Here is a 20,615-nt window from a genome sequence, read left to right as displayed (position 1 = left end):
CTATGATTTTAGAATTTTTATTTTTATATTTTTTTTATTAGTTTATTATAAGAAAAACGAAAAACAATAAATACATAATTCACCTCATAGAGGAACATGACTCAAAAACTGAGAAAACATGTAAAAGTGGAAAACGTGAATTATGTGAAACGTGGACTTAGGATCCGGTACTTACAGCCGCACACTCCATAGGGAGGGCCCGGTTACATGAATGGTGCACTTACCACTATATGGAAGTGAAAGGAAGTACACCAAATGACAAAGGTCAATCCTCATAGACAGGGTCCTGTAAAAGGACTTCCTCTACATCAGGGGACAGAAGTTCGTGAAAATGTTTTAACCGTTGACCATTAACTTGGAAGGTACATTGTTGTCCTTGGGATTTGCCAAGGTGATTGCCCCGTAAAGGGGTGACTTCAAGAACGAAAAAGGACCGGACCAACGGGTTTTAGTTTCCACAGGAAAAAATGTGTAGGCGGGAGTTGTAAAGTAAGACCTTTGACCGACCACAAACTCTTTGGCGCTAAAGATTTGCTTATCATGAACACGTTTCATGTTAGCTTTATAATCCTTTCGAGATCGTAAGAATCGCCACGGATTTCTTCAAGCTCATTCAATTGCAACTTGCGTTTGACACCCGCCTCATCAATATTGAAGTTAAGGCTTTTTATAGCCCACAGAGCACGGTGCTCTATTTCAACAGGCAAATGACAAGGTTTCCCAAATACAAGTCTAAAGGGAGACATACCTATAGGAGTTTTGAAAACGATTCTATATGCCCATAAGGCATCCGATAGACGCTTCGACCAGTCTTTCCTATCAGGATTTACAGTTGTTTCTAAAATCTTTTTGATTTCCCTATTAGAAACTTTCACTTGTCCTCTAGTTTGTGGATGATAAGGAGTTGCTACTTTGTGTGTAACTCCATACTTTTTCACTAGGGATGCAACAACTCTGTTGCAAAAATGTGTTCCACCATCACTAATGATGGATTTAAGAATGCCAAAACGACAGAAAATATACTCCTTAATAAAAAATACCACTGTCTTATGGTCATTGTTACGGCAAGCCATGACCTCTATTCATTTAGACACGTAGTCCACGACAACTAGAATATAAATGAAACCGTGGGAAACAGGGAAGGGACCCATGAAATCAATGCCCCAAACGTCAAAAATTTCTACTATCAAGATTGGATTTAATGGCATCATATTACACTTCGTGATTCGCCCAAGTTGTTGGCAATGAATACACGTCTTGCAATGCACTTGGGCATCCTTAAAAAGGGTAGGCCAATAAAATCAACATTGAAGAACTTTAGCGGCTGTTTTTATTTGACTAAAATGGCCACCACACTATTTGTCATGGCAGAACGATAGAACTTCATTATATTCCCACGGGGAATCTGGCGGCGAATAATCTGATCCCGCACAATACTTAAAAAGGTAGGGCTCATCCCAAAGAGTATAACTTAACTCGGCCAAGAACTTCTTACGTTCATTTCTTGACCAATTATAAGGCATAACATCAGCCGCTAAATAATTGACAATGTCAAAGATACCATGGGTAAAAAAAAATAGCATACAAATGCTCATCGGGAAAAGAGTCGGTATGGACTCGGAATCACTATTATCGCCGTTTGTAAGTCTAGATAAGTGGTTGGCAACTACGTTTTCGACCCCTCTTTTTGTCCTTTATTTCTAATGTGAACTCTTGCGGGAGAAGAATCCATCGGATTAATCTCGCTTAGCATCCTTCTTTGCAAGAAGGTACTTAATGGCTACATGGTCCGCGGTAAACTAAAGTTTTAGAACCAACCAAATAAGGAATTTAAACTTATCTAAAGCATAAATGACAGCTAAGAATTCTTTTCAGTAGTTCAATAATTCCGTTGAGCATCGTTTAAGGTTTTACTAGCATAATAAATAACAGTGGACTTATTATCTAGTTTACGTCCTAAGACAAGCACCAACCTGCATAATCACTAGCATCACACATGAGTTCGAAAGGTTTAGACCAATCGAGGTTGTATAATTGGTGCAGAGGTTAGGCTGACTTTTAAAGTTTCAAAAGCCTGCTTATAGTTAAAATTAAAATCAAAGATTGCATCCTTCAAAAGCAGATTAGTTAAAGGCCTAGCTATTTTTCGGAGAAATCTTTAATAAAATGCCTATAAAACCCTGCATGGCCTAGAAAGGCTCTAATATCACTTGGGACAAATCCGTGGCTTTAGGTAGAAGTCGCTATCTTATCTAGTTTGGCCTTATCTACTTCGATGCCATCACTAGATACAATGTGACCTAGTACTATGCCCTTTTCACCATGAAATGACACTTTTTCGGTTTAAAACGAGGCTCTTTTCTTCACATCGCGTGTCAAAACCTTAGACAGGTTAGACAAGCAGATCTATGAAGGAGTCTCTATAGATAGAAAAATCATCCATGAAAACTTCCATAAAGCTTTCTACCATGTCACTAAAATATATGAAGCATACAATCATTTGGAAGGTACCGGTGAGCATTACAAAGGCCAAAAGGCATTCGTTTATAGGCATAACGCCCGAAGGGACATGTGAAGGTAGTCTTTTCTTGGTCATCAATATCAATAATAATCTGAAAATAGCCCGAGTAGCCATCCGAGAAAACAATAAAAAGCATGACCGGCTAGGCGTTCGAAGCATCCGATCTATAAAAGGTAAAGGAAAGTGATCCTTCGTGTCATAGCATTTCAACGCCTATAATCAATATAGATTCTCCATTTTATAGGACCTCAGGTGACAACATAGTCACCCCTTTCCATTATTACGTACCATGGTAACTCCCGATTTCTTAGGAACTACATGAATGGGGCTTGCCCATTCGCTATCGAGATTGGGTATATGATACCCGCGATCGAAAGTAATCGTAAGACTTCTTTCCTAACCACCTCTTTCATGGCAGGGTTCAGACGACGCTAAGGTTCACGAGAAGTCTTCGCGTTATCCTCCAAATGGATACGATGAGTGCAAACATTAGGGTCAATTCCCTTAATGTCGGCTAGGGACCAACCAATCGAGACCGATGCTCCCCTAATCACCCCCGATTAAACGTGTCTCTTCATCCTTAGATACAGAGAAGATATAATTACCGGATGGCTATCATCGGGATCAAGTTGAATATATTTTAACTCCGGGGAAAGAGGTTTGCTAATGGGGTGGAAGGAATGTCGATAGATGTTTCATCGTGGTCTCCATTTTGCATAATGAATACTTGCTTAGGTAGTAAGTCTTCATACTTCAGATATGGAGCAACCGGGGGTCTACAATTGGTGTGGACTCAAGGATGGTGTTGACTTCCTCTAAGTAGGAGTCATTTACAAAATCTGAAGTTCCAAAAGAAAGGAATTTATACATTTGGTTTTCGGGAAACGTGTTGTTAAAATAATCTTGAGCTAAGCTCTCAATCATGCTAACCTCCCCATCTATTGACGATTCTGGTAACTGTTTCATCATTTTAAAAACATTTACCTCAACAGAAAGATGGCCAAAAGATAAGGACATCTTACCATCGCGGCAATTTATAAGCCCATTGGCAGTTGCCAAGAAGGGGCGCCCTAAGATGATCGGTACAGAGTCGTTAGCGACTTCTGTATCGAGGATAACAAAATCTACAGGATAGTAGAAATCCTGAACCTTAACAAGCACGTTTTCCACTACACCCTTAGGATACTTTATAGACTGCCCCCGCTAACTACAAGCGCCATTTTTTTGTAGGTTGCATTTCTTGTAGACCTATTTGTTTATACAAATAAAACGGAGTAAGTTAACACTAAGCCCCAAGTCTAATAAAGCGTCGTCGTCGGTTGGGATTCTTCTAAGGTGCATTTCTGATGGGATGACCGGGGTCCTTGTACTTAACAATTCCATTATTTTTGGATAAAGTTGGGAACTGTTCAGTTAGAAAGGCGTCTTTAGGTATGTTGGTTTTACGCCTAGTAGTTCACAACTCCTTAAGAAACTTAGCGTGGTTAGGTAGCTTTTTAATAGCTTCGAGAAAAGGAAGGTTTATCATTAGATTTTTGAAAACGTTCCTAATCTCCTCAAAGTTTGTATCCCTGGTTAGCATGGCTAATTTATGAGGGAACGGTGGTTTCGCTCTATATTTAGCGTATGGCTCTATATTTAGTGTAACCTTGGCTTTTTGTTTCTTAGTTTGTGGTTTAACCGGGTACCTCTACGCTGGTAGGCTCTTCAGTTTCTATTTCGATTATTTAGTTCGATATCCGGTGGTAGAATCGATGGGGTAACTATAGGCATAGTTACTTTGTTATCAACCACTCTTCGAAGCGGAGAGTGGTGATGACATTTAGGTCACCTACCATTGTAGTTTCCGTACTAGTATTCCCGTTTACCTCAAAGGTTGTGTTTGCTATTTTAGGGTTTGGTATAACATATCCGGAAACACGCCTTTTGGTTGGACTTTCTCTTGGGCTAACTGTTGTATGCCCTGATTTATGGATTGTAAGATCTGTTGGTTTGATTGAGTCATTGTTTGGAAAAGTTGTTGGGTAACCTATATAAAAGCGCCGATACGATCCGGTTGTGTAGGTGTAGTAGTCCGTGGTGGTGCGTAATCGAACTATCTCACGTTGATTATTTATGAGTGGGTTGTGATAGTTACTATTGTTAACCGAAACGATACCTCTATTGGTATTATAACTATTATAATTACCCTGACCTTGTGCTAGACCTTGTCGTGGTTGCGCTTGGTTGTTATAATTATTATAATTCCCTTAACCTTGTCCTTGTCTAGGTGGAGCTTGGTTATAATTGTTTGCTTGCCTAACAGTTTGGTTATTAAACCCTGGAGGTGTAACTTGTTGATTGTTTCGCCAACTAAAGTTGGGATGTTGTCTCCATGGGGCATTAGGAATAGGATAGCTATTAATGGAGCAAACATTATCTTGCTCTAATTGTTGTTGTTCATAGGCGAAAGGACAATAGGAGTCAAGGTGCTCAGGACTCAAACATAAATTACATGGGTTGGAGTTGACATTCATGACGGGGATAGGCTTTTGTTGAACAGAAATAACCTCAACCTTTTTAGTTAGAGATTCGATTAAATTTTTAAGTTCTGGATCGGGTTTCATCTCAAACATACCGGCGGCCTTAACTGTTGGAGAAGAACTAGCAGAGCGGGGGATATCATCACTACCCCCCCAATTATTATTGCTTTTAGTTTGATCTTCTAAAAATTTGTAAGCCTCCGAGGCTCCTTTACTTAGGAAACTACCCCCATTCATTATGTCAAGGACTTCTTTATGGTGGTGTAGAAGTCCTTTGAAAAAGGCACAAACTAACGTGTCTTTTGCTAGGTTATGGTGTAGACACTCTATAAGCAGATTGGTGAAACGATTCCAAGCCTCAGAAAATGATTCATGAGGATTACAATAAAAAAATGAATCTTGGAAAGAATCTCATCCGCTTTAGGGGTGGGTAAAATGTTCCATAAACAAATTTGAACAAGTTTAGCCCACGAGTCCATTGAGAGTTGGGCTTTTGGGCGGTTAACCAAGATCTTTTTATCGGCTAAAGTGAAGGGAAATACCCTCGGTTTAATTTGTTCCGCACCAACCGTAGGATGGTGGAATGTTGTAAGGACTTGTTCAATCCTACGCATATGCTGATAAGGTTTTTCATGGTCTGCTAGAACGATGCAAGATTTAGGGCTATCGCTCAAGGCTTTGTAAAAGTCGGAGAGAGGAGTCTCTCTTTCTTCAGCCATTATGTTAGGTGTGGTGGGTGAGATAGTAGCTAGAGGTGTAGTGATTAGTATACTCGATAGACTTGTTTGTTGACGTTGACGGTTAATTACGTTCGGTGTTTTTCTCTGACCAGACCTTAATCTCATGCAAGTCTAAGTCTAAACACGACAACACTCCAAACAATCTTGATATATTAGTATAAACCTCTAACTGGAGATGCGAGGTTTGGAGGAAAAGAATACCTGATTGCGTCCTTGCTTCGCTTATGAATAGCGTCTTGTTTACGCGTGTTCAGTATATATAACAAGTTAGAACACTGAAAAACTTAAAAAATCGAAGTTCGAAACAAACCTGTGGAAATCCGGCAAAATTTAGCTCAGGGTGCGGGTGCGCTCCCTTTGGGCGCAGGTGTGCTCTGTGTAAACTCAAGTTCTGATTTGAGCGGGTCGGTCACTTCGGTTTAGGCTGGTCGCTTCAAGGTTCCAAGCATTTGGGTGCAGGTGCGCTCCGTTTGGGCGCAGGTCGCGCTCAGTGTGGTTTTTCGCGAAACTTTTCAATGCTGAAACGGACAACCACAGTATGAATCAAACAAGGGTGGGTGGGTTTAATGGGACTTAAAAATGACTAATTATACTATGAAAATAATGCTATAGGTAACTAAGATGGCAACGGCGCCATTTGATAAGTATAAAAATGATAGTTTACCTACGAAATGAACGATGAAAGTCAAAACGTAAGTAAACTAAAACTTAATACGTGCTTAATTTATCAAGTTTTCTACTCTCAATTCTATCGAAATAGAGTGGAGTAACAAATTCATTCCACTCCTAGTTCTTTAGCATGGAATGATCTCTAGTCTAATTAATCGGTCTTAAGTCTAGTGAGAGATTTACGAAGGGAATTCTATACTACGAGGGGAAAACAATTAAAAAGTTACGAATAACGAAATGAGAGAATGCTAAGGGTTTGAATCTAGATAAAGAATTAAAGGGAATTGAATCCACCTTAACTCGACTTAATCCTACTAACAAAGACTCGTCATGATCCATATTGAATGCTTTGCATATCAAAATAGTAATTATAATCCCTAATTATACATGACATTTCTACCAATTCATAACTAGCATGTGAGCGATTAAACCCATTCTCATGGTGAATTAATCGGTCCTAGAGTGGAATAATTATCACGACGATTCCTAAGTTTAACAAAGATCAAGCGTCATCAAGGCTTCTTCAACCCCTCTAATGGAGGTTTACCCTTGATTCATACCACTATCATTTCCCATTGAATTATAACTAGACATCATATAAAAATTCTATATTTATGCAATTTATCTAAACAATAATTGAAATCTTAGGTAATAACTAGGAAATGAATAACAAGTTATAAAGGAATTTAGAACGAAAAAATTGTAAATGACAAAAATCGAAATTGACAAACTAACTATTTTATTTATCAAACTAATGAAGAACAATGATTCTAAGAATTTAATCTAAAACAAGAATTGAATTTAAACTAAACTTAATTTAATTAATGAAAACTAGATCTAGAATTATCTATAGTTTTAGGTCTAACTAGCTACCATTAACAAAGAGCTAAGCTTTTGTTTTTATATGTTCAGATCCAAAAATCGTGCATGGGCTTGGAGCCATGTTTTGGGCCAGAGAATCAGGCCCAAAACCCATTACTTTCAGTCTAAAAAGGCCTCTTCAGCTGCGGTTGGCTTTGATAGACTTTTCGTCCACTTTTGCTCCTCTGATTGGGCCAAGGCTTGGACCATTGGAAAGCTCTTTCCGAGCCGGTCGTTTTGACATAAGGTAGACCCAATTCTGAGGTCTGAGTCCAAAGATACGGCCTTCGGAAGTTCTGCTAACTTGTGTGCTGTTTCTGCCCGCGTTGACTTTGACTTTTCAACTTTAACCGTTCTTTAGAAAGGCTTTGTCTTCTTGAATCTTGGCCTTTAATCAAAGAACTCCTCAGCAACCGACCTTTGCTCCTTTATCTCGCTAAAGTGGCACATTTCTGCACATAATGGACTTTGAAACCTGAAATGCATAAAAACACGTAATCAGTATTAACTCTTAATTATTACTCACATAATTGGTCTAAAAGTATGACTGTTACAGGGTTAAAACTACAGTTTTGGGCTCTTATCAACTCCAGTGTGCAGTGAGCACACTTTACCTTACAATCTCAATGACACACAAGGAATCCGAAGTCGATCAAACACATTTGCCACTTACTATCACACTAACCTATTCCTAATTGAGCTAGAGGTCTTTATTAGGTGTTTCAGGGATTAGGAGATGGTTTAAGAATGAAGAAAATGGATATTTAAAAAGGACAAGTCTGAAATGATAGAGTCTTCATATTATGTAACTAGAGAAAACTTGTTCTTACTTTGCTCCTACTCTTTGTTTCCATCCTTAGCCATTTTTTTCTTTTTCTTTGGCTTTTGACTCCTTTGATTATGTTTTTGGAGTTCTAACTTTTTTTTTTCTTTTCTATTCTTTGGATGGAAACTTCCTTTTCTTATTTGAAGCAACTAACAATTCTTGGTTTCAAAGGTCTTTCTCTTTTCTAATCTTCATCTCTATTTTCAGACTCATTCAAAGATGGGTAGGCTGATATTTATTTTCATTTTGTTTTGTAAAGGGGTAAAGGATTTGCAGTTTATGAAAGGTTAAAGGATGGCTCAGAGGGATGACTAGCAGAATTAATTTCATATAGGTTTGAATTTATGGCTTTATCGATCCAAAGAGGGCCTAAATTCTCGCTTATGATATGGTATAGTGATCAAGCAAGTGGACATGTGATTTCTGTATTCGGAATTTACTTCTCTCTTGTATCATTTCTCAAATATTTCACTCATATAAGGCTTTAGGCTATATTCTCACAGGATTTGTAGAATAAGTACTCTAGCCTAGATTTCAGAAACTTACTGTCAATACAACCATAGATGCTCATGCAATATATTTATAGAAAGATGCAATGATTATTACCTACATATTAACCTAAGTTTCTAAAAACTATTCTAATTTAAAAGCTAACGTGAAATTTCTAGATTAATATCATCATGGAGAAAGAAACAATACTAATATTCCTAAGTGCATAGTATAAATACTTTTTATTATTTTTTTATTTTTTAATTTTTATAAGACAAATAATCCGTAATATACAACCTAATATGTGCTTAAACATTTACAACGTGTTTCTATGTCACCCCCAAACAATTTGGGAGAAGGGGGTTCATGAAACAATTCAATAGCACAATTAAATTATGTAACTAACTACTTTTTATGATTTTTAATATTTTATGAATAAAAGTGTGTAATTTACATTCTAAAAGTGCCTAATTTTTGCAAATATTTCTATCCCACCCCCAAACAATCGAACGCTTTGTCCTCAAAGTGTAAAGAGATAAGGAAAGAATTTACCATAGAAACGTGGTAAAAATTGGTAGTACCTGTAACAGAAATATTATAAAGATAATATGATAACATGAAGCACAATAAAACTGTTACATACTAACTAACACAACTTCTACTAGAGTAAATATGACAGGCAAAGGGTGGCAAAAAGATTTGAAATGAAATACCAAAATACGCATCCACCAAACAAAATTTGAAAACTCTTTTGAAGTTTGAAAAAATTTGTTACCTATACTCCATTAAGGTGGTATTTTACAAAAAATTATATGGGTCTTTTAAAGTTAGATTCCCTTAGACTTAATATGGGGTTGTTTTAAGTCAGATTCCCCTAAACTGTGCACACCCCCAAACAAGAAAGAAACTAGGGTGGCACAAAATGGATGATGCGTGGTAAACTATAAACTAATAGTCAAAAGAGTTGGGGGTCTAGCCATAAAAACATGATACTAAATACACCCCCAAACAGAATGAAGTTGTGTAATTGGAAGCAAACATGTAGAAGAATGAATGAAAATGTATGCAACCCATCAAAGAATATATGCAAACCATCATGTTGTAGTTGTTTTAAAGAGTTAGAATGACCCAAAAGATGAATTAGTGATATTTTAGGTGAGAAAGGAATGAAGTATGGATCCTGATGTCTTTCATGAGGCTCAAATAAGGAAAAATAAGACAAAGTAGGTTTCTCTCTACACTCTATCAAAGCTTGGCTCTCAACTACAGGAATGGTGTACTCATGTGATTGTGTGGTAGGCAAACACTCTTAACTATGAGGGTTGAAAAAATTATAGAGGGTCTCTAAGGCAATTAGCTCAAGTGCATATTCGAGGTTTCTCTGTAATAGTGGGTGAATGGATGGCTTAGTTATGGTAGATGGTTGGATTTTTGGAGGTGGTAACTCAGGTGGATGGTGGTCGGTTGGTGGTTCATCAGTTGGTGGATCATCACACGCTCTTAAGAAATCATAGAAGTCTTCATCTAGCTTAGTTGAATCCATAAAGTTGTGGTTCGTGACTTTATCTTTAAGAAATTCATCTATTTCTTCCATTGTTATTTCCTCAGCTACCAAACTAAATTGAGATTCACATTGCGATAAAGAAGTTACTTTCTTTAATTCCTGCACATGACCTTAGTCATGCCTTAGATTAGAATTGTTAATTTCTATATCCTCACCCTCTTCCTCTAAAACACTATAAGTATCCTCAATGGCATCATTCAAATGTGTCGAGGAATTGTCCAGCCAAGTGCATTTAGCAAACACAAAGGCCTAGACATGCGCAACAGGAGGGTCCATATGAAGAGAATGCCAATAGTTATAAAATTCTTCCTCTATCACATCTTTTATAAATATCTTCTAATGTGTCATCATTATATTTATCTTCAGATGGATCAGTAGGAGGCTCCTCAGAGGCATCTCTCAAATTTTAGTGGTCATCCAAAACAAGTCCTAAATAGTCGTCTTCAAGAATGTTCTCATGCAGGTGGGGTGTAGAGTCAATATAATGGTTAATGGGAGGGTCATGGGAAGGTAGTGGTTCATGAAATTCAGGGTAGGTCTTAGCTAGGTCGAATGGTTTGGTTATGGGAATAGGTTGTTCTGCATGTATGTCAATCTCTGGCAAGGTTGAAAGTTCTTTGTTAGGTGAGGGAATCATGGAAATCATCTGGGCTATGTTCTGAAGCATAGTTAGGCTATGAAGCATAGTTTGAGAAATTTGGCCTAGGAAGGGTGGTGAACTAGATGGGTGGGTAATTTCTGGTATGGTGGAAATGTCTTGTTGGTATGGTGTTCGATAATCATAGTTATTGGCGTTTGATTGACTCTGGTTGATCTCGTACTGTGATGGGTTAGGTTGAGGTTGAATAAATACAGGACATGAATGGGCGGTGTGGTCTGGATCTGAACAAATTATGCACGGAAAAGTGTTTAGTTCATTGTACACACTCATCACGGAACTAGAAGTAGACGACACTGGTTGACTCCATGTATAGTTTGGAAGACTAGAAAACTCTTGATTGTATGGATTACTATGAATGTTTGAAAATTGTGGCTCATAATTATTATTATATCTTATAGTAGGCCCAAACTCTTGGTATGATGGGCACTGAGAAGCCCAATGGTAAGGACTACCACAGCATGAACATGGTGAAGGGTTTGCATAATAACCATATGATTGTTGGTCTAAATATTGATATGCCATATTGGTTTTACAAATATATTCTAGGATAATTAATATGCAAACAAAACTCTAACTATAAATTTCTAGATAGGCATGTACGTTGACGTTTACGATAAACAAGCCTGATTATACTAGAATTAAAACTCCTTTGACAGAAGAGGCGAGGACTAGAAGAAGGAGTACCTGAATGCCTCCTTGCTACGCGTATGAATAGCGTCATGTATACGCAATCTCAGTGTATTGAAGAAGTTAGAAACACTGAATAACTTGAAGAAATGGAAGTTTGAACTGACCTGTAAAAATCAGGCTACTCCAGAAGAGGGCGCAAGGTGCGCTCTTGCTTGAGACAATGTCTAGTGAGTTGAGCACGGGGAGTGCTTGGAATTAGGCTAAAAAGGGCACAGGGCACGCTCGTGCCTGAGACGATGTTCAGTGAGTTGAGCACGGAGCGCTCTTCAGAAATAGGCTATCTAGGGCGCATGCGAGCTCCAAATAATTTGAAAGTTTTACAGTAATTTGCTAAGGCGTCCAAAAAGTAGCCTATAAAATTTTAGATCAATCAGAGGTATGAAAGTCCTTCTACTGCCCTGCAAAGTTTGTGAAACAGTTTTCGGGCACAATACAAATAACCGAATGGTTAACCAATCAAAACAGTGCCAAAAATCGCCAAACTTTACTAGAGACTCCTAACAGATCATGTGTGTTCCTGTAAACATTTTAGAGTAATTGGAGTTCTACAAACTCTCCTTATCAGCTGTTGGTCTATAAATTAAGTGTTGCAAAACTGCAGAAACACACTGGAAACAATCCACTAGTTAGGTGGTTAAAACAAATAAAAAACTTGTCCAATTTTTATTGCAAACTCCCGACTTATGACTGATACTCCTGTAAAAATTTTAGAATTTTTAGAACTGCCTAAGTAACCTTACTCGACAATTTTTCCCGACACTTACAGTGTGAAAGCTGAAATATAGTAGTATAAAGATGGTAATAGTTCACTAGGTAAAACAACTAGCAAAAATCTAAAAATATTCCAGTAAAACAAGAACACAGTAAAAATTATGCCTGAAAACTTTCAGAATTTTCAAAAATTTAGAAATACCTTTACCGCAGTATTCGTCAATGTGATCCCGCAATCTTAAGGGAGCATGTGCGCGCTTTGTGCAAGGCAAAAGGGTGGGCGGATGAAAACAGTAAATTTCAAGCATGAACAGTAACGAAAATATGAGAAACAAGAAAGAAAACTAAAACTAGGGTTTTGATACCCATTAGAGTTAAAGCTTGGGCCCGAATTGCTTTGAGTATATATATCTTCTTTCTTCCCCAATTAGTTTAAAGTAATTAGGGTTTAATGTTCTTGCCTCCAACTCCATTATACCATTAGTTTTATTAATATAAGTTTAGTTTAATTTAGAGTAGGAATAATATTAATAAGGTAGTTGATCATTAGTTGTTTGTGTTCTTCTATAGATAATTAAGGATCAAATTTTACGTTTATCAAATGGCGTCGCTACCATCTTACACTCGTTCAAGACAAGAATTTAATTGCTTGAATCGAAGGGGCAATCCCCCATTCTCTACCCACCCACCCTTTTAATTTTTCATTCTTGTTTCTCATATTTTTGTTACTGTTCAATCTTGATATTCACTGTTTTAAACTAAGAGCGCGCCTGCCCTCCCTTTTAGCTTGCGGACTCAAAGTGAAGAATACTGTGGTAAAGGTATTTTTAAATTTTTGAAAATTCTGAAAGTATTCAGGCATAATTTATAAGGTGTTGTTAATTTAGTGGAATTATTTCAGATTTTTTCCTAGTTGTTTTACCTAGTGAACTATTATCATCTTTACACTGCTATATTTTACAGGAGTATCTATCATAAGTCAGGAGTTTGTATCAAATATTTGAAGAGTTTTTTATTTGGTTTGACCACCTAACTAGTGGATTGTTTTCAATGTGTTTCTGCAGTTTTGCAACACTTAATTTCTGGAACAACAGGCGATAAGGAGAGTTTCTAAAACTTCAATTGCTATAAAAGGTTTGCAGGAACACGCATGATCTGTCAGGAGTCTCCAGTAAAATATTTGCAATTTTCGGCTCTGTTTTGATTGGTTAACCATTCGGTTGTTTGTATTGTGTCCAAAATCTGTTTCACAAACTTTGTAGGGTAGTAGAAGAACTTTCATAACTTTGATTGTTCTGAAAGTTTACAGGCTACTTACTAGAGGTGTTAGAAAACTACTGTAAAAATTTTAAATTTTTTGGAGCATGTATGCGCCCTATTATACCTATATTTGAGCGCACCCGCGCCCTTTTAACTCTATTTCTGAGCGTGCACGCCCTCTTATTACTAAAAAAAAAGAAATTCAACACAATACTCGGAGCGCTCCCATGCCCCTTTGAAGAAAGCTCGAATTTAACCAGGTTAGCTAATGGTCCTTATTTTCGTTGGAATTTATTGTTTATTCAGTATTCCAAGAATCCACATGACAAGTCGGTTCGTATTAAATATGGTATTCTTAAGCGTAGCAAGGAGGCATTCCGGTTCTCCTTCTTCCACTCCTCGTTTCTTATGTATGAGGAGTTTAATTCTAGTATAAGCAAGCTTGTTTTTTGTAGACGCAATACCACACACCTATCTAGAATTTCACACACTACACCTACATCAATGGCTAAAGAACCAGAGACTCCTTTATCTGATTTTTATAAAGCACTAAATGATGGCCCTAAGTTGTGCATCGTTCTTGCAGACCTAGTAGGGGATTTTCGAATTCCCCCAAATATATTTAACTTGTTACCGGTTTTCCATAGTTTAGACCACGAGAAGCCTTATCAACACATGCGTAGGATAGAACAAGTTCTCACTACATTCCATCATCCTAGCGTAAGTCTGGATCAAGTTAAACATAGGGGAATTTTGACTTAACCTCCCAAAGTTTGGTAGCGTTTTAACTAAACCCCCCATTTTTAAAATCATTTGAGTTTGCCCCCCACTCTGTCAATTTTGTGTGTAACAGACGTTGGTATTTTAGCTATTGACCATTTTACCCTTATGAAATAGACGTTGAATTGCCCCCCCATATTAACACGTTAAGCCCAGCTTTGTGAAAACCCCCTAAAAGTTGCCATTATTTAATTCTTGCACTCTCTCTCTCATATTTTACATATTGGCCCTTTTGCCCTTATGTTGGGTTTCCCGCTACATTAAAACGTAATACCCATTTGGGAAAACCACCCAAATATTGCCCTAATCTAATTCTTTCACTCTCTCTCTCTCTCTCGATCTCTGTGCCAAGAAGCGGAGAAATTGAGAGAGAGAGAGAGAACTAGTACTGGTACTAGTAGTGTTTCAAATCCTCCACCAACTCCTCCTCACCCTCCACAATATAGATTATGGGAAACCCCTCCTCTTCCAGCACAGGTCCAAGAGGCAACAGCCATGTCTAGACCCCCAGTTCTCATTACTCCTTGTAAGCCTATTACATTCCACAACCCCGCAGCGGTCTCGCCAGCTGAGTTTATATAGAATCCTGGAATTATTAGTGAGAGAAATGAGGAGACCCCAAAGCCAAAGTTGAAGCCTTTGCATTGGGATAAAGTCAGAGCTAGCTCTGATAGAGCGATGGTGTGGGATCAATTGAAATCAAGCTCTTTCCAGTAAGGTTTTATATTGTTGTATTTTGTGGGGTTTGAAACTAAAGTTCCATTTTTAAGTTTTAGAATCTTATTAATTGCAGATTGAATGAGGAGATGATTGAGACCTTGTTTGTTGTGAATGCCAAAAACTTGACTCCAAAGGATACCTGGCGACCTGTTCTTCCATCACCAAACCAAGAGAAGAGGGTACTCGATCCGAAGAAATCTCAGAATATTGCAATCTTGTTGAGGGCACTCAATGTGACCGTCGAAGAAGTCTGTGAAGCTCTTTTGGAAGGTACTTGCTATAAAGTCATTCCATTTCCTATATCTGGAAAAGAAGTCTTGTTTATTTACCTACTACTTTCATATAAATTTTTTTCACAGCGGGTCGATTTTGTTTTTTTGCACTAGATTTACATGTTTCAAACTTTTTGTCTCGATCTTTGATCTCTGAGCCAAGAGGGGGAGAAGTCGAGAGAGAGAGAGATCGAGAGAGAATCGAGAGAGAGAGAGTGAAAGAAATAGATCAGGGCAATATTTGGGTGGTTTTCCCAAATGGGTATTACGTTTTAATGTGGCGGAAAACCCAACATAAAGGCAAAATGGCCAATATGTAAAATACGAGAGAGAGAGTGCAAGAATTAAATAATGGCAACTTTTGGGGGGTTTTCGCAAAGCTGGGTTTAACGTGTTAATGTGGGGCAATGCAACGTCTATTTCATAAGGGTAAAATGGTCAATAGCTAAAATACCAATGTCTGTTACACACAAAATTGACGGAGTAGGGGGCAAACTCAAATGATTTTAAAAATGGGGGGTTTAGTTAAAATGCTACCAAACTTTGGGGGGTTAAGTCAAAATTCCCCTTAAACTTAGGGTGTTTCCATTCACCCTAGCCGACAAGGCGACATCTTGGTTAACTGCCCAAACGCCAAACTCTGTGGACTCATGGGCTAATCTTGTTCAATTGTTCATGGAACAGTTTTACCTACCACTGAAAACAGATGAAATGCTTCAAAAGATTCATTTCTTTCTCCAAAATCCTCATGAATCTTTTTCAGAGGCTTGGAATCGTTTCACTGATTTTCTCATTGAATGCCCGCATCATAATTTTGCAAAATACACGTTTGTTCTTGACTTCTTCAAGGGGCTTTTATATCATCATAAGGAGGTTCTAGATATCATGACTGGGGGTAGTTTTCTTAGTAAAAGAGCCTTGGAAGCTTATAAATTCTTAGAAGATCAATCTAAAAGGAACAACAATTGGGGAGGTAACGACTCTTCCCGCTCCACTCCTTTTTTTGAGGTTAAACCTGATCCTGAGCTTAAAACTCTTATCAATGCCCTCACTAAAAAGGTAGATGTCCTCTCTGTTCAACAACAACCCACTCCAATCATGAACATTAACTCTACTCGTTGTAATGTCTGTTTTAGTCTTGAGCATTCCGACTTCTATTGTCCTCTTGTCTATGCACAACGACCACCACAACCATCAAATTTCAACCAGTTAACTCAACCTCAAGGACAAGGAAAATTAGGTAACCAGAACAGAGGTTTAGTTCCCATGACCCAAAACTATCAACATTAAGACATGAATGCTCAACAAGCGTTAATTCCAATTCAACCATCTACAAACGAAGTAGTAGTGACCTTGTTGGAAAAACAAAATCAAACTATAGAACAAAACTCCAACTTGATGAAAGATCAGCATGATAAAAACTCTAAAATGATGCAACAAACGATGCAAATGACGCAGTCTTTGTGCCAAAAGGTTATTGACATGTCTCCTAACCAAAATAATAACCAAATAGGCGTGTTTCCAGGTCAAGCAGTGCCTAATCCTAAGTTAACAAGCACCGCCTTCGAAATAAACAGTATTCAGTGTAATGGTAATATAACCCCAGGGGACTTACAGGCAATCACTACCCTTCGTTCAGGTAGAGTAGTTGCTAACAAAGTGACTATGCTTATAGATCGCCAGCAAATGGAAGCTAAAAATGAAACCATACCATATACTGCAATAGAAACTGAAGACCTTACAACTGTAGAAGTTCTAGTCCCACCACAACCAAAAGGGAAACCCTTACAAAACCCCATAATAGAACTTGATGATCCTACACCTATAGAGGTTCCAACTTGGACACCTAGATGGAAAACGGCTAAAGGTAAAGCAAAGACTAATAATACTTTTGACCCTTATGCTAAATATAGAGATAAACCACCGTATCCCCAGAGACTAATTGTGTCTAAAAAGGATGAGAATTTTCATTAGATTAGGGAAGTGTTTAAAAATCTGACTATAAACCTACCTTTCTTAGATGCTATAAAAAGTCTACATGGACACGCTAAGTTTCTAAAAGAGTTGTGCACCAAGAAGAGGAAAACCAACATACCCAACAAAGCCTTCTTAACTGAACAATATCCCTTTTTATCTGAACATAATAGAATTATTAAGTACAAGGACCCTGGTCGTCCTACTATATAATCCACCTTGGGAGATTACTTCATAACAACTGCTTTATTAGACCTGGGGGTGAGTGTTAACTTACTCCCTTTTTATTTATATAAACAACTAGGTCTATCAAAACTTCAAGCAACCAAACTGACTTTGCAGTTAGCCGATCATTCTATTAAGTATCCCAACTGTGTAGTTGAAAATATTCTCGTTAAAGTTCAAGATTTTTACTATCACAAGTCATTAATATTTTTCGTAATAACATATCAAGTTATAGTCATTTTGCAATCACATAAAAGATCACCAGCATTCACTAATAGTATTCATAGTCACACTTCACATCTATAACATCACACAAATTCACATACTTTTAGTTCATTCAATTCCACAATGTATCTTGTTTATTAATTACTTATTTATTGACTTCACCTTTAGTTCCTACTCCACGATTTGCACTTCACACATTTGCCAAATAATACATACCCGTGTGCCTCTCTCACACCGAGTACCACTACAAGACATATGTCCCAAGCGGGGATATTGCCTCCAGGAACATATTTACATCTTGCAAACTCATAACTTGTGAGTCACAACCATCTCTGGGCTTTCCATTCACATAATCACAGCCTCTTATGGGCATTCAATATCTCAGGTCATTCATGACACATTCAATGAATACCTTGGGTCATTCCTGCCATATTTAAGGAATACCCATCATACACTAACAGCTCATTCATGGCACATTCAATGAATACCTTGGGTTATTCCCGCCACATTCAAAGAATACCCATCATAACACTAACAGGTCATTCATGGCATATTTAATGAATATCTTAGGTCATTCCCGCCACATTCAAGAAATACCCATCATAACACTAACAGGTCATTCAATGAATACCTTCCTATCACATGACATCTTAAGTCATAATATATCATTACCAAATCCTGAGGTGTGGAGAGTTCTAAAAGTGTGGTCGACTCGTTGAAAATATTATTCTCAGCTCACTTATCATTGCACTAGCATTAATCATACACAACAATTGATCACACGTGCTTAGTTATTTTCACGCATCAATACAAATCAATCACTCATTTAAATATCATGGAACGCAATACAAATAGTCATCAATCAAATACAATTCAAACAACCACAAGCACGTACACAATTAAATGATAACATTATACACATATAGTTATCACAAAAATAATATATAATATATAATATAGTGGATGCACCTGTACATAAGGCTGCCTACGTATCCAATCTTTCAAGATTAGATCAAGCCTTACGTAGCTCTTAACCAATAAATATCAACATCCTTGTATGTACCTTTAAGGAAAACAACAATTTATACTATATAGAATCACATACAATAAGTTTCAAATACTCCCACTATCATATACATAAAGTTTCATACATAGGGATACACTATGAACCTTAAAATCTAAAAACTCACAAATGGATATTTCTCTACTTTTGATTCTAAAGATCTTATGAACCATGTCGGTTCCAAATAAAACCACAGTCTAAAAGTAAACTACAAACACTATATAAAACACCCAAGAAGAGTTTAAGAGACTCTTAGTTCATTACTAGACATATTTCCCAAAATAGGTTCATACACAAAGGATAACACGGTAGGTTTTCTAGCCAACTTGTCAATGCTATAGTTTTTCCTACATTCATCCAAATGACATGTAACTTAATTATTTAGAAATTAGGGTATGTAGAAATACTTTTTTTTATGTAGAACTTGAAATCCCAACCTCAGCCCATCTAAAAGAAAACTTAGGTTGAAAACGGTAAAAATCCTAATTTTAGCAAATTGGATTTCTGACAGACTATCTTCCGAATGACACAACTCTTTCCACAAGTATCCAAATACATCAAGGATTTTTGTGTTGAAAAGCTAACACACAAAACATACTTTTTTATGTTTTACAAAAATACTCAATCTCATTCTAAGTGTACGAAAACTAGGTTATAACACAGTGCACAGAAACTAATTTCTGTCGCACTATTTTCTGCCAGTTAAACTTCCAGACGTCATAATTAATTCCACATGCCTTCGAATGTGATGAGGCCAATTGGAATAGAAAGAAAACTTCTAGATTTTACTCTTTTATGTTTTATAAAAATTATAACTCTCACCCTAACTATTTTAAAAATAGACTTAAATACAGTGCCCATAAACTGATTTCTGACACACTATTTCTGTCAACCAAACTTCCAGACATTATATCTATCTCCACATACCTTGGAATGTGACGAAGCTAATTGGGTTGGAAAGAAGACTCATAACACTCACTTTTTCATGTTTTGGTGAGAGTTAGAATCTGACCCTAACTATGTGAAAACTCAATACCAAACCAGACACAGATCGGATTTCTGTATCCAGAAAATTCTGACGTGCTAACTTTCGAAGGGTGTAACTCCTTCAACATAAATTGAAATGCTATGGGGATTTTTTAGTTTGCAATAGGACAGCTAAAAATTACTTAACATGTTTTAATAAAAACCTATATCAATTTCTAAAGGCACTGAAAATCGTCTCCAAATTAGACAAAATTCCTAACTAGAACAGGAACAAAACAACATCAATATTGGAACTAAGTGTACGCCCATTTAAATACTTATCTAATTTAATAGAAGGGTTCATTGCTCAGGTAGGTCTTTTATACTAAAAGAAAATTAAGAGATAAGTTTAAAACCGATGTAAAGGTTAGGCTTATAGCCTTGTATAAGTCTAACTTGTAGGTTCATTATACAAAAGAGAACCAATAGTTAAAGAGATTCAAAACTAATATATATATAGGTTAAGGCCCATGCACACTAATGTCGGACTTAGTTTAGCTTAACCATACTATAACTAGGTGAGCAACAAGTTAAGGTGTACCTCCTAAGTAGTCAAAACAGTTCTTGCTTGGACTTACATAATTTAAGTCTACAGATTCCTACGTAATCATCGCCACTTATTTCATATTTTAAATATCATAAAGGTTAGCACAAGTTGTTACAATCAAATATTCCTTAGATCATCACCGATCATATAAGACACTTCAGTAGCAAATAATTCATATAGACGCTTCAACTACTTAGTTCTCATACATATATATAAGCCATTTCTAATTCATAGACATTTCAAATGTTTATTCTCATATCTATAAGCCA

At 37.1% G+C, this 20,615-nt stretch overlaps 1 non-coding gene across 1 annotated transcript; it reads right to left on the bottom strand.

Annotated features, from left to right (window-relative positions):
- Positions 1-15,997: 15,997 nt before the first annotated feature.
- On the bottom strand, positions 15,998-16,101 carry LOC147503448 (small nucleolar RNA R71). Its single transcript, XR_015194130.1, has one exon. It is a non-coding gene; the product is annotated as a small nucleolar RNA R71 (small nucleolar RNA).
- Positions 16,102-20,615: the final 4,514 nt, after the last annotated feature.

Source organism: Coptis chinensis, chromosome 4, assembly GCF_015680905.1.
Source record: "Coptis chinensis isolate HL-2020 chromosome 4, ASM1568090v1, whole genome shotgun sequence".
NCBI lineage: Eukaryota > Viridiplantae > Streptophyta > Magnoliopsida > Ranunculales > Ranunculaceae > Coptis > Coptis chinensis.
This window is presented reverse-complemented; position numbering and strand designations above follow the sequence as displayed.